At 40.6% G+C, this 15,589-nt stretch overlaps 1 long non-coding RNA gene across 1 annotated transcript; it reads right to left on the bottom strand.

The window, feature by feature from the left end:
- Positions 1-6,635: 6,635 nt before the first annotated feature.
- LOC146867748 (uncharacterized) lies at positions 6,636-15,343 on the bottom strand. Its single transcript, XR_014966134.1, has 3 exons — positions 15,215-15,343; positions 10,258-10,344; positions 6,636-6,765 (listed from the first exon to the last, which is right to left on the bottom strand). It is a non-coding gene; the product is annotated as an uncharacterized LOC146867748 (long non-coding RNA).
- Between the last annotated feature and the right edge of the window lie 246 nt (positions 15,344-15,589).

Here is a 15,589-nt window from a genome sequence, read left to right as displayed (position 1 = left end):
GTGCAGGTGCAGAGGCAAAGGGATTCCCTCATTTGCATGGGGAACACCACCATGCATATGAGGGAACGCCTCCTTGAAGATAGCGGTGGTGCTTTATCTGCACCAGCGCTATTGGTATTACAGAAGGGGCCACACAGGCATCTGTGGCCTCTTCTGTAATATCAAAATGCCCCAGAGGCGCGCAAATCGGGCGCAAAGGCCCTGTTGCGCCCCCAGGGCAATTTATGTAATATGGTCCCTAGTCTTTGATACCCTCGTTGACCCCGCATTTTCTGTCTCCTTGCAAGTTTGAGTCTGAATACCTCTCACATATATTGGACTTCACACTGGCCAGCAAATTCTGCAGTTTTGAGCTTGCCAGCACCCACCATTTACCCACTCACTCCTAATTAAAACATGCACCTCCACATTCTCCTCTCTACGCCTCCAAAAGAAATTTCCTTTCTCATTGACTCCACTTTCTAGGAACACTGGTCCCTGCTAGTTGGCAAACAAGGACTTGTGCGTGCACACACCTTCCCAAAATTGTAAAACAACATGCAGTTCTGGACTACTCACTATCTATCAAAAGTACTGTGTGCTTTGTGTTCATCCATTTCCCTGCACCAAATTCACCTGCTTTAGAGCACACTTCACCACTCTTCACACACAGCTTTGAAATCTTTTTAGGACCAATTAGTCTCTCCTACCACTGAACCCTTTACAGATTATACCTGACCAGCTGAACCTGTCTCCATTGGCCAACTGACCAATCTATTCTACCTTTCTCCAGGTCCTAGAACTCTCAAATTATTACAAAGTTATCGGCACAACATACACTTGACCCTCAAACTCATCTGTTCAACTAATTCAACCGATATATGCTGTCTCACTATATCTAACCTGCCATCTAATGGCACTACAAAGGATGCTTTTAGTATCTAATAGCATCCTTTACAATCCCTAGTATTAGGCTTCTACCAAATGCATTACACCAGTAAAGCATCTGCCATTATCTAAATCTTTACCCACCACAAACACTTCTCTACCATATTCATTTGTCTCGAATCTCTGCCATGTTAAATACTGCATTGTTGATCAAAGAATATTATTAACAGCTATGTCAAACTTGGGTTCACTAAGATTGCACTCTCTTGGCTAATACTAAACTGCATTCCCGTGCTCTTCCAACATTAAGTCCTACTGATTACCAGAGGGTGTCCCTCAAAGATCTTTATCAGACTCCTCATCTTTTCCCCTTCCCTGTTTTTTTACTTCCCTCCGCATCTTACTGCATAAACTCATCTTTAGCAATAAATTCACTAAATTCACTTTATCACGCTTTATAGTTGATAACACTGAAATTGTCTTAACCTTTCACACTGTCACAAACTCCCTCGCAGCTTCAGGGAATGACTGCCTGTTTGCCTTGGAAGATTATACCTTACCTAATGCCCATAACCTCTAAGGCAGGTATCATCTTCCCATTATCCACGAGTTTATAAACCATGACATCCCTCATCTTAATACTATATGTTGATCCTACCTTCCTGTCACAACAACCATAAATTTCCTGCTCAATTATATATGCTATTTATCTGAGAAAGGCGTGTTAAAATTAGATCCAATTATTTGAGCATTATGAACTTTATCTGACCAAGGTCTCATAAAATTAGAAACAATTATTTAATCATAAGTAGCTGAAAGCCATGTTAAGAATTATTGTGATTTAGAATGCTTATTCTAAGGAGAAATTAGTTCAAAGGTTCTCTATTGTTTCATTGTACCTTTATACTTGAAAACACTAAAGAGACATCTAGTTTGCATTAGTCTTTGTTAAAACTCCTCCATTGAGTGGTTGCCGTGTGCTAGCCTTTAATCCTGTTAGAGCTTCTCAGGATGAATACAAGGGCAATTGAGAATATCCTAAAAACATATATGCCTATTTACAGAATTACCACATGATTATGGCTAAACATGGTTTTTGAAAGAACCTTACCTTTTGAAACACTGACTTTGTGAACCAAGTGAGTAATTATTCTTGAAAGCAATGGTTAAAACACTGTTACACTTTACTGACAGACCACCATGATATGAGGGGCTACCATGATTTCAAAGAGAGGTTGTGGAGTCCATAGGTATATCAAACAACCAGCCATCACATGTGGCTCGATTATGACTCAGGTGTTATACAAGTAGCATGCAGTACTTCTGTTTCTTTAGGTCTTTACAATATTAACCAGGTTAACCTTAAATGGTGCTTTAATTATGTGTAGTGGCACAAATAATCTTTTGACATATCTGATTCTATGCAAGCACATCTGAATCTATGGAGAAAAGGCATGCCGAGGACAAATCACTGGCAGCTCATGATACAACAAATTGACCTGCATGTTTAGTATCACTGGGGCCACCTGTAATCAAATATTATCATAAAGGGGAGTGGCAACCATTGTGAAATAGTGGATGGTATTCAAGATGGTAAGAAAACACAAGGAGATGATTAGAGGAGCACTGAAACTTTTCAGACACTCACCTCCAGTCACAGATCTGGGTTGAATTCATCATCGTTCTTTAGCTCACTTCGCCACCCCAGTTCAGACACCGCTATATGCAAATCAGTCTTGACCCTGTGCCTCATGGGAACAGTCCAGACCGAACTGCCAAGCCATGTCTTCCCTGGACAGGAAACAAGCATCCTGGGACCGGTTTTGGGCTCACAGCCCTCATCAGCCAGTCTAGCTTGAATCCAGTGGCAAAGTGAGCAAGGGACCCACATCTGGGCATACCCTGCCAACTCAGGGCGAAGAAAGCAAACACAAGGAGATGATGGACGGAGCGCTGAAACTTTTCAGACACTCACCCGCAGTCACAGATCTGGGTTGAATCCATTATTTTTCTTTAGCTCACTTCGCCACCCCAGTTCAGACACAGCTATATGTAAATCAGTCTTGACCCTGTGCCTCATGGAAACAGTACAGACCGAACTGCCAAGCCATGTCTTCCCTGGACTGGAAACAAGCATCCTGGGACCAGTTTCAGGCTAACAGCCCTCATCAGCCAGGCTAGCTTGAATCCTGTGATAAAGTGAGCAAGGGACCCACGTCTGGGCATACCCTGCCAACTTAGGGTGAACAAAGCAAACAAAGGGAGTAGATGGCCGGAGCGCTGAAACTTTTCAGACACTCCCCCCCAGTCACAGATCTGGGTTGAATCCATTATCGTTCTTTAGCTCACTTTGCCACCCCAGTTCAGACACAGTTATATGCAAATCAGTCTTGACCCTGTGCCTCATGCGAACAGTCCAGACTGAACTGCCAAGCCATGTCTTCCGTGGATCGGAAACAAGCATTCTGGGACCAGTTTCGGACTAACGGCCCTCATCAGCCAGGCTAGCTTGAATCCAGTGGCAAAGTGAGCAAGAGACCCACGTCTTGGCATACCCTGCCAACTTAGGGCGAACTAAGCAAACAGAAGGAGATGATGGACGGAGCGCTGAAACTTTTCAGACAAGATGGTAAGCCATCACATGATCAAAAAACCTTTATGGTGTGAGGCCACACTCTAGGAATTGCATGGCATTGAACCCTCGTCACACAATTGATCATCCTGTTGAGATCCGGTCAGACATAAGCTGAAACCCGAGCGGAACTCTCTGGTCCAAAGGTTCGCACTTACTAGACCTCTTCTCTTTCTCAGAATAACTACTGTTGTCTCACTAGGTTGAGGATAAATGGCAGTAGTGCCTGAAAATGATTTGACTGAGTAGGCATTATTTATCTGATATCTTCTATGGCAAAGTTGACTACTGGCATCTCCTGTTTTGAAAGGTCTGCCAGTTCATTTCCACTTAGTCCTTTTCTTGATTCATGTGGGCATGGAAGGTCACACATATGCTTGCACCTATGTATCAAGCTCAGTGAGTGTAGAGTGTGTACTGTGTTTGGCAGTATGGTGACAGGAATCCATTTTGTGTCTCTTAGAGTGTGTGGTTCACAAGATAGAGGATAGAGCCTGACAGACAGGGTTGTGAATGGTAGGACTGTCTCGAAGTATCCAGACATAAAATTTTTTGTGGCCTGCTGTTATACACCACAAGTTTGAAAGTGAAACGAGGAGCTAGTGCTTGGTTTGTATAATAATGAATACCAGCGCCCAAAGCTATGTTCACAATCCTGCGCCTCGTAGGGCACCTATTACCAAGGCTGCGTAGTCTTGTATCCACCACTTCCCTCTATAATCCACTACCATACACTCCCTGCCCTTTTGTTTCCCTCCTATGGATTCCTGCATTTTCCTTTTGTGAAGTGTTTTCTGTCTTTCTCTTCCTTCTTTCCCCTTTGTGTCTTCTTCTCTCTCCAGCTCTCAGGAAATGTTTAACGAATAAAAATAGGTGCCGGTCCCCAAAACCGAGGGCCGGTGGCTCCCATTGTCAACCACCGGCTCAAATTAGGCACTGGGTGAGCGCTATAGTTCAAGAGAACCCTGCATGCAGATTATACATGGATAGGTTGGAGATAGCATACAGTGAGTAAAATAAAGGTCCATCAAATTCATAGCTGGCAAGGACAGGCGTTCCATGAAAATGACCATAATCAAAACTAGTACGATTTAAGGATACTCTGGCATTGTTTAGAGTTGGGCAATGTGCTGTCATTATATTAAGAGTGCACTAATGTCGGTAGCAAATTAAAAAAGGCTGATGGGACATCAGGCACATCTTGGCAAATGGGCCCTCTGAAACCTCTATTGACAATAAACCATATAGAAGACTTTCAACTATATAGACCAATCAAATATGCAGCAATACATAGGAAAACAAATACTCAGATATGAAAAAATCCCAAAGTTCCTTATAGCAGTTCGGTTTTCTACATGTTCATTAAGAAATAAATATTTGGTTTTGCAATAAAAATGATGACTTACTGTCAGACCAAAATGATTCTGTTAAGTCAGTATTGTAGGTGTACCCTTGCAAAAGGTGAACAAATAAATAGAACATATTCAGGGTAAAACAGAAAGTTAGCAATCTAGGTCAACAATGCTTATTTACTTGGGTTCCTATAAGTTGTAAAAAGACAATTGAATGGTGAATGTATACTAAACATGTAGAACACAATTACATTGCCATTCAACAATTATTTTAATTTTATATTTGTACGCATGGATATCTTGGCAGAATCAAGGGTTTGGAAAAAGTAGCTCCTGAGTTTATTATCAAGCTATGTACCACTCACTTCTTCTCTGCTTTAATGGTTCATGCAAAAGTCTTAAATATATCTAATATATAATCTATATTAAGACAGTATTTGGAAGCAGTTAAAATGGATATTAAAATAGCCCCTAATGTACCTACACTTGAAATCACCCTCCTATGGCCCTGTCCTACGACACTGGTGACATTGGTGGAACACCTAAATATTCTTGACTGGTCCCGTAAAGCATGTTCTAGGGCTTTTCTTAAATTCCAGTCAATCTCTAATTGATCACAAACAATGGCTGTTGTTCATCCACTTCTCACCAATCCTCAATGGCCTTCCCTTTCCACTCCAAAGGATGCCATCTCCACATAATGAGTCTTTGAAAAGTGCATCAATTTGTTACACTCCATCATTTTGCTCTCCTGTTCATCACATTCTCTACTCGTAGATTGGCTGACTTGCCTGCTACAACTCTGGGTGTTCAAACTTGCCATACCCAATCCTACAGGTTAACTCTTGTACGCTTTAACTGTGGGATTTCCAGCACTGAGCTAATTTTCTGCAACCAGGGACAATAACTTCAAAGACTATTTTAGCATTTTCCATTTTTTAATTCTGGTACAATTTGTGTATTACAATTCATAGAGCATTTTTTTTTATATCCAATGTCAGCACCTCAACAGACAGTGTGACGTCCATAAGATGTCACACTTACCTCTGCCTCTCCAAGAAGGAGGTAAAGGATCAACCCATATGCCCAGACCTTCATAACTGCTAGGAGACTCAACCCAAATTGCTGCAAATGGGCCCTCAAGTTGAGGTCAATCCGAATGCCTATTCTGAATTTACTTGAGTACCATCAAAGCTCATCATTTTATGGCTCACCCTAATTATATTTCATACTAACCCCACACTTTTCCATGTTCTTCCTCTTACTACTAAAGATGGAATGCAAACATCAGTCTCAGAATCAAGGGGCTTTGTTATTATATAATGGTGGTTATATCTCTCTCTCACACATGCACACACTTTTTATCCTTCTAGCAGAATCACAAATGTTACAGACTTCAAATTCATTATTCATAATACAAAGACTTCTCTGGGGGTGGCACTAAATGATATGCCTCAAAGTGTTACTGTTCCTCTGGCCCAGGTCTTTTTTCCGGTACTACTATGTCCTTTGTGGCATACCAGAGATTTCTGCCATCCATGCAAAGTTCATTGGCTCAGCTTGCACTCAGCCCTGAGATAACCATTTTTATTACCTTTACAATCCGAGTATCACATACAACTCAATTAATGATCAGATTATTTATAAGAGGCCTTGACAGACAAAAGAACTTTCAATAATTTAATATTTTACTGCAGTCTTATTCAAATGGCATTATTCTGTATACATCATTTTACATATGGAATGCAAAGGCTTGCAGTGCAATCAGAATACATTTTCATTTTGATGTTACTTCTTAATCACAGGGAGCGGAAGGTAGACAGATAACATGGGAGCTGGTGCTTGTATTCTCAGGTCAGTACTTCCTGCCACCTTTTACTGACTGCTGGTCCTGGCAAACAGGAGCACATGGGGCTGTTGAAGAAGAAAGTGAACATTAATGAGTGATTTTAATGACATATCATGTGCAGAAATTTGGTTTCAGAGCAACAAATAGAAGAATAAGATTTTCTGATGCATTTATATGAGTCGGGAGAGGGTATTCTTCTCTTTATAGGAAGAAGATAAATGGACAATATCTGACTAAGGTGTCCACAGAACACTATAATTTGAACACTCAGGATCATGGACCTGTGTTGCTATAGAGCAAGCCTCATTCACGAAAAGCTGTACAAAAATGGTGCTCCTGTCAGATCTTGTGTATCATCTTTCAACATGGATTGCCAGACCACCAAGCTGACACTTTGAGGTGTCAAATTGTAATGGTTAGTGTGCTATAGGGGTACCATAGTCAAACAAGTCAAACATGGCATCCCCATCTAATCATGTGCACACTTTTGTGGATATTGAATATTAGATAGCTACTTCTGCATTTTTCATGAGGCTCCATGTATCATTGAGGAAGTACTGACGATATTACCTACAGCTGCTCCTCTTCTAAGTTACATTGTACCATTAAAAGGTGGTGAAGACAAACAGGATATTTGAGAGGTATGGTTATTTTGGGTCAAAACTCTCAAATCAGTCATGTTACTTATCTTCACAAAATCAACCCAGCTCGCAGACCAACCTTGTGTAGCACATCCCAACAGCAGCATCTGATGAAGTCTCAAAAGTACCAGAGCCCTGCAAAAGGTGAGCCAGTCGAGAGGTTTCAATGTAATTTCCAAACCTTCTACAATTTTTTTGCCAACCAAAGACTCCTTCTCCCTACTGGAGCTTTTAATCCTTATGTTGTCTGCTTACCCTTTCTGGCTCACAAGCAATAAACTCTGAGTCCATTTTACTGGATGCAGTCTCTTGGTTCGAACCACTGGCCTCATTCATTCTGGCTGACCATGTGTACTCGCAGGTCAGCTTAGTCTGACCTGATTACCCTGTCAGCATTGGTCAGTGCTGACTAGTGATTGGCAGGGGAAATCACAGTTGTTAATTCACGGGATTCTAACTTGATTGTCTACCTACCATGGGTCTTCAGAGATCCAGGGCAGACAGTAGACTAACGCCCACCAGAGCCCAATGTCCTGTTGCTCTGATGTCAGAGCAGTGAAGAACCAGGCTTCAAAACAAGTGTTCATGCTGATGGTTAGAAATCAGAGCTATACACAACACACCAATATATAGAGTAGAAACTGATTAAGAATCAAAATATTCATGAGTCATTTCAGACTATGCGTGATAGGGAAAAATTATTCACCGAAAGCTAGGCTGAATGTTTTTTGTCAAAGATAAGATGTGTGTAACAATGTTTTAATGATATCTTTTTCCAACGTGATTCTTCCTTCATCATTAGGGGCTAGGCTCTGCATTGGAGCAAATAGAGAATTTGGACTTAGACTCGCAAATCTTTCATGCAAAGCAGAGCAGCATCCAAATTTGCTATGCTGCATTGTAAAAGAGGGAAAACACAGGGCAGTGATATGTCTATGAAGATCAGTCTGCTGCTTGCGTCCTCCCCTGTGCTGGGCTCAAATGAGGCTGCCTTGATTGGCGCACAGCCTCTCACAGGTGCAGAGGTGAGTGTGCACTTTCCAGCAAAGGATCTGTTCTGAACAGAAACATTTCCTGTGCAAATTCCTATGCATAGACAAACTCAGACAGTTCCCACATATTGGATGAGTAGTGTGCACTGCAGGACGCATGCAATGCGCCTTTTTTGAGAAATGAACACATTTCTCCTTATTTGCACCTGCTTGAAGTAGGTGTTAGTTTTTGACACAATGCCCAGTCTGGTTATTTTAGTGGACTGGCGTTTTCATCAAACCTATGAGTACTTGTTCTGATTTGACCCATTAACACCTGCTTGACACAAAATCAGACAAAGTAGTTTTTGTCCAATGAATGTGCACCTTTCCAGTGCAAAACACCTTTTCTAAGGGATAGAAAGCAGCAGGCACAGTTTTGTGTCATGCTAGCGTCTGCCTAAAGTCTTGATTATCTTCGCTAACCCTTTTCAAGGGGGAAGATGCTATGCGCTGTAGTTGTTAAGTGTAGTCCATTATAATAATGGAAAAGCCAGACAGGATCAGTCACCGTAGTCCATCCTGGATGACAGAATTGTGACACCTACATCTGCTCTTTTAGGGAAGACCAAGAGCTGGAGGATCCCACTAAGAATTTCTGCCTACGCTCATTGCCGTTCCGAATTGTGGAGTTTGGACAAAAATCATTCCAAAAAAATTCTTAAGTCCAAAGCTGGACCTATGTGTTGTGAAAAAAGCGCATACTATGAAGGGATAACTTGGTGCTGGCACAAGCCTGCATAACCAGCCAACAGTCGATTCACGGCAGGACGTCAATGCACTCCTGCACTAATGTGTCACAAAGGAAGTGATTGCACCTTTCTAACCATAACAGTCCCTATGCGGTTGTATGACATAATCACGTAAGCCTAAATGATGCATGCATTAACCACGCGGTCTATACAGCGACTGCGTCTTTACCACACATGCCTTTAGAACTAATTTCATTGTAAAGGCATTTTTGGTAAAGGTATATGCGTGGCAAAGATCCCACCCCAGCCCCCCTGCCCTGAGCCCTGAAATCCGACCCTTCTTTGTTCTAATCTACCCGTCCCAGCCCTAAAAACTACCCCAACCTCCTACCCTGAGCTCTAAAACCCGGCCCCTAGCCCAACAAAAGTTCCTCTGACCCCAGCCCCCCCACCGTGAGCAAAAAATTGTCCCCAGCCCTAAAAACGGCATTACCCCTCCACCCTGAGCCCTAAAACTCAGCCCCCAGCCCTAAAACCTATCCCGACCCCAGCCCCCCCACCCTGAGGAGCCCTAAAACTGGGCCCCACCCTTAAAACCTACCCCTCAGCCCAAGCCAGCCCATCTTACCACGCCTTGTCCCGGTCATTCCTGCAGTGATCCTTCCGGTTCCTCTCCCCACCCTCTCAGACAGCTAGAACGTTCACTGCCTTATTATGCATGGTTAAGACATATGCGTGGTTAAGGTAAGGGTTGTCCAGCTTGCTGGGAAACAGCATGGGTGCTAATGTCTGCGTTGTGAAGGCTGTTCCCCTCCCCTTACTGCAAGGGTGTGAACCACCTGTACTTACCTTTTATTTCTCGCTGGAAGACCGACCAATCTACTTACGACTACAGTGCTCCAGATCTACAGTACTGTCCCTAAAACTACAGATCCTGCTGTAGTCGCACTTGACAGCGTTTATCTTACAACCTGAAACTTAAGCATGACTTTGGGATTGGTTTTACCACAATCTTATGCTTTCGGAAACTGAAAAGAGATCTGTATACATAACAGAACCACCAATAAAAAATAACTAACATTATGAAAGCAGATACATGTTGCTAAAAAACGATGTTTTGAATTCAATATAGGCATTACGTCTATAATTGTGAATGGTCGGTGTTGGGGTCATATTCATGTAATGAAACTTACCTGGCTCACACTGGGGCTCACACTGGGGCTTACACTGAGGCTCACATTGAGGGACGGGGTCCTGGCACAGCACCACTGGGGCACATGCTGAAAAGGAAGACTAGGGTGCATATTACAACTCATATATAACATACGGTAGAGTGCACATCTGATCTACATTGCCAAACCTAGCAGTCTTACATTAGACAAAGTGTACTGAGTCACACAGGGGCCTGCTTTACCAGCCCATTCACAACCCCTGCTCGGTTGTCTACACCAAGATATAAGTCCATAATATCTACCTACAAAAAAATATTGCATCTGCTATATCACAAAATATATAGTTACTATTTTGATCTCTTTATTAACTTTCATTGCAATATAATGGTTAGATCAATGTAGTGGATGTAACATTGTTGTCATGTGATATAAAGCATGTGATATACAGATAGTATACCCTCTACTGGCACACACTGAATAAAGACTATCAGTGGTTAGGAAAACAGTTGAGTAAAGATCGCCAAGTGAACAAAAGTCTGTCCACTAAAGATCGCCAAGCGAACTAAAGTCATTTTACTCAATAGAAGGAGCTAATAAAAAGGGTAATTTTTCAAAGTAATAATAAATCTGAGAGGAGTTCGACCACAGTCTGCAGAGTGATTTACATAGCTTTATTCAGGCATAAGTTTGGCCTACTTGTATCTAAGTCTGACTCGTGCCTGAACAGAAAAGGAGGTGAAGAAAATGTCGAAAAATTTGAAGGCAGGAGTGACTTTGATAGAAAAAAAACCCAAAAATGTATTAAAAGAATGCAAATGCCCGTTCTAAAATGGTCAAACAAACATATGGACACATAGAGCCCGATTCACAAAGGTAATCTGAGACAAAATCCTAACTTTACGACTTTCTGTATTCACATAAGGTATTTAGGAGTACTAAAATTAGGATTTTGTCTCAGTTAAATTTAAGATTTGGTCTTAAGTTAAACTTAAGACAAACTTAAGTTTAACTGTGACAAAATCCTAGTCGTAAAGTCAGGATTTTGTCTCAGATTACTTTTGTGAATCGGGACCTTAATTATTGATGAAATCAGGCGTTTTTCAGCTATGACTGTCAGCCTCACGCACTTACGCACATAGATGTGCTGGAGTGGGGTTTTCTTTAAAAATTGTATACCCTCTCCATTTTGCATGTTTACATTAATATGAATAATTAATTAATAGTAATTGTACTAATTGTTTGCTGTGTGAATTGACCAACATTACTAATATAAGAAATACACATGGGAATTGCATTTGCATGGCCTAATTAATACGTAAACTAAATTTGGTATGCATATTAATAATAGACATTTAGAAATTGCATGATTATATGTTGCCTTTGTGATGTATTAGTGATTTGTGCTTTATTAATGTGAATATAGACCGCATTAAGTGTTGCTTCTGCTAGATAAATACATACACATGTGGGTATTAGTAAGGGGATAACATTTTATTAGTCATTTCCATGTAATAATTACGTTTTTGTGTTTCTTTGCTTAACTTGACCATTTGGTGGCCGCAAAATGGCCGACATCCCTATTTGACGAGTACGACTCCATTATGAAGGTCTCTGGGTGAAGTGCGTCACCATCAGCTGCAGTGGCCTTTGGACGACCCTAACTCAACTGTGCCACCCAAGGACACACCGGGCTACCAGCCAGCTGCTCGAAAGAAACAATGAAAAGATACTATTCCGAAGAAAGATATAAACTATATCTAAAGACACATTTGCCGTATGGGAAAGCTGTTGAACCATTTTAAACGGACCAATTAGAAACGTTCAAAATATAATTCGTTACTCTTTGGAATGTAATTTTACTATAAAAATGGTAGAATAGAAAGTTTGAAAAGTGAGACCCTTTAGAAGATTTTCGATTTCCTGATGTTATGCTGACGGAGAGGACGGTGACACTGCAGGACAGCTGTTTCCTAAGACTCTGACAGTATGAACTGATGACCAAGATTTTGACTTAGAGGACAACTTTTAGCCAGAATAGGTAAATATGATGGTTTACTGCTTGATTAAATCAAAGACTCGATTTCCAATTATTTAGATAAAATTTAAGATTTACTACAAGAACTGTGTTGGGTCGTTATTATGAAAATGTATTTATGTAAATAAGTTATAGATTTCGTTATCACTCCAACCTGCAGCTAGCTGATCCATGGCCTATTCATGGGGGAAGTGCTAAAAGGTGAAGTTTAGGCCTTTATAAATAGGGATATATGAGTACTTCTTCCATTACAGCGAGTGGAACAGTCGCCTCCTTGAAAACAGGTTGTTAGAAGAATGAATGTTGGTGTTATGGGCCCCACCAGCGAATGTAGTGATTGAGTGTGATCTATGATCTGTGACGAAGGGAGGGATTTTGCATTCCGCGCTGCATCACATGCACAGTTTACACCTGCACTGGCATCAACTGTTTATAAATCCCCCAAATGCCATTCCACTGCATGCTTAATTCATACAATTCCTTTTCAACACTGACACATTAGTATTTACACATTTTATGTCGGGGTGTGACTGGTACATGTTCTTTCACAGAACCAGTAAGAACAGATTTTCTGATGTCATCATCTTGGCTGTGGAACAGGTTCCCACCGGAAGCGCTACTGCTGAAAGAGTCAATGTTTTAGAGTCCCCAGAAGGCGTCCTAATAATTTTGCTACTGTGGCTCCTGTAGGAGGAAGCATCATGAACTTTATGTAAGGGATGGCAACATTTGAAGGAAAAAAATATAAATTGGTCAAGATAACTTTCCCTACAATTCACTTTAGCAAAACATGTAATAAAATTATTGCTGGTTTTGATGGCAGATGGTGGCTGGGCCACACTAAGTAGGACAATATAGAAATTTTTTACTGAAAATGAAGATTCATTTCGATGCAGTTGGTGGCCTCATTCTTTCCAGGACCAGATCCTAATTCCTTAAGCCCAGTGTATCTTTCACTCATGATGCAGGAACATATTTCAGAATTCAAAATTGGCAAAATCATTTTCATCTATAGGATGTGATCTTGAAGCACAGTAATGGTACCAAACTGGGAAATCCATGAGCTCCTAAAAGGCAAGTGTGGCTGAAAATCATGAAAAATTGGTAAAACGTCAATCACTCGATAAGTGAAACTGTGATATTATGGACTTCGTTCCAGTCTTAAATGACTTAAAGAGGCTGTGTGGTTTCAGAAATTCGCCTGAATTCCCTATTGCTCAATCTGCTTTGACAGGTCAACAGTAAGCCTAAAACCTAATGTTTTTACAGTGACACGGAAAGGCGTGGACCGTAGTATCCCATTGACCATTGTTTTGATCACAAATCCTTGACTTTGCCTTGTTTGCAACTAGTTCTCCCGAGGCTGCCTACTAGATCATCCAATAACCTCGTGTTTAATTTGGACACAGTTTTAAAAAGACCAAACACAGGCTTCCTAGTCTTACTGAACAAACCAGGGTCTCCTCTGTTTTACAGTCCAGCGCCTTAATACTGATTTTGATCCATGTAGAGTAACCTTGTGTTTATCATAATGAAATAAATAAGCATGCTGTCTACAGATCTTGGTCTTTTTAAAAAAAAATAAAAAAAATTGGCATTTTGCAAATATCAAAACATGGTATTATTGATAAAGTTTGCATTTGTGCATACATGCTGTTTCTTTACAGTACTTTTCAGGTGCGTTACAGTTAATTTATTAAGTATGGTACTTAGTGTCTATCCCTGGATGACAACAGGGGATCCTAACTCTGTACGTATCATTTTGGATTGATTACATCAATCACTTTTCTCCAGCTGTAAGTCCGTTTGTGGGAGATCTTGGTTTTTTAAAGACATTTAAGTATTATATAGCATCAAAAAAGTTGATTGATAGCTCAGAGTACAATTAATTCCTCTAGCTCCCTGCACATTGTTCCAAATGTAATTTTGGTGGAACACATTAAGATTATAATAGTGACACACACTAAAAAAGTACAACAGAAGGAAGTAAACATGAGTTTTATTGAATTGAACATGATGATTGGGGAGCTGGAAACCCAACACTTTGACACAAAGTCAAAAAAGAGCCAAAGTAGAGAGATTGCCATGTAATCATATATCCAGAGTTGTATGGTGAGACCGAAGAGAGGACATTGGCATTGCTTTTTATTTATGCATATTGTTGGATTTTGTGTTGACATATGATATGGTCTTTGACACATTGCTTCAAGTATTGATAATAAAGAACCAGAAAAAAAGAGATGTTTTTAATGGTCTGCCAACGGAGTTCCTGTTCTCGGGGTTTGGGCCATAAATCCATTTCTCTTTCGGCATCAGCTTAATTGGAAACTTTTCAAAGTAGGAAAGACAAGGGTTGTCTCCCGCTAGTTACAATTCCACCTGAGTTGTAATTTTGGAGTACTGAAAACATTGCTCTCATTCTTAATCTATCGTCTGTAACTTTTTTAAAACTAATTTATCCTCTGATTTTCAAACGTTAGTTGTGCATATAAAACATTTTGAGTGATTATTTGAAAGAACGTGTTGCAAGCACTCAAGAGCAGTGATTGAATGATAAATTGATCTTAAAATAATAGCATGATCCTAGCAAAGCTACTAAATAGAAATTTTAAAAAAAGAAGGTAAAAAATACCACAAGTCACATCAAGTCTGCAAGTTCTGCATCGATTTTACCTAAGGTTTTGCAGTTGTTACAGTGGAAATATTTCGACCTTGTTTCATTGCACATTTTTTCACCAATTTTATGCACTGTCAAGTGGATCACATAAGATGGCAAACAGCAAATTGATTTCATCGCAGAACATATAGGATCTCTAAATTTGGAAAGATGGAAAAGTTAGGTTGGCCAGATGGTGCTTGCCTGTAGCTATCTCATGTTCCCATATACCTCCCATTTAATCTGCCCGTTTATATCATTTGTCTAAGTAAAACCGAATTACTTACGGTCTTGGCATTTCTCCACGACTTTAACATCTTGACACTGTGCCTTCTGAGTTTCTCTGCATCCTCCCTTGGCAGACATGGTCGTCTCTTGCACTGGCGTCAAACTCAGCCACAAGGGAAAATATTGGAAGAGTCACTTTGAGTTGTGCCCGGCCTAATCGAAGATGAAGCTTATTTACACAGGTAAACTGACCCTTCCGCCTGTTGAGCAACATTAGCCGTCATATTTCCACACCCATAATTTTTAGCATATCTCCAAAGGAAGATCATGTTTAATTGTTTTTTTTCTCTTGAGGGCAGAGTGTTGGGTTTTCTAATCTTGCAAGATATTTCACACTTATGCAGCACAGTTCCTATTTTTTGAGGTGTGTCTTT

This window comes from Triturus cristatus, chromosome 1_2, assembly GCF_964204655.1.
Source record: "Triturus cristatus chromosome 1_2, aTriCri1.1, whole genome shotgun sequence".
NCBI lineage: Eukaryota > Metazoa > Chordata > Amphibia > Caudata > Salamandridae > Triturus > Triturus cristatus.
Note: the sequence above shows the minus strand (reverse complement) of the source record. Positions and strands in the feature narration are given on the sequence as shown.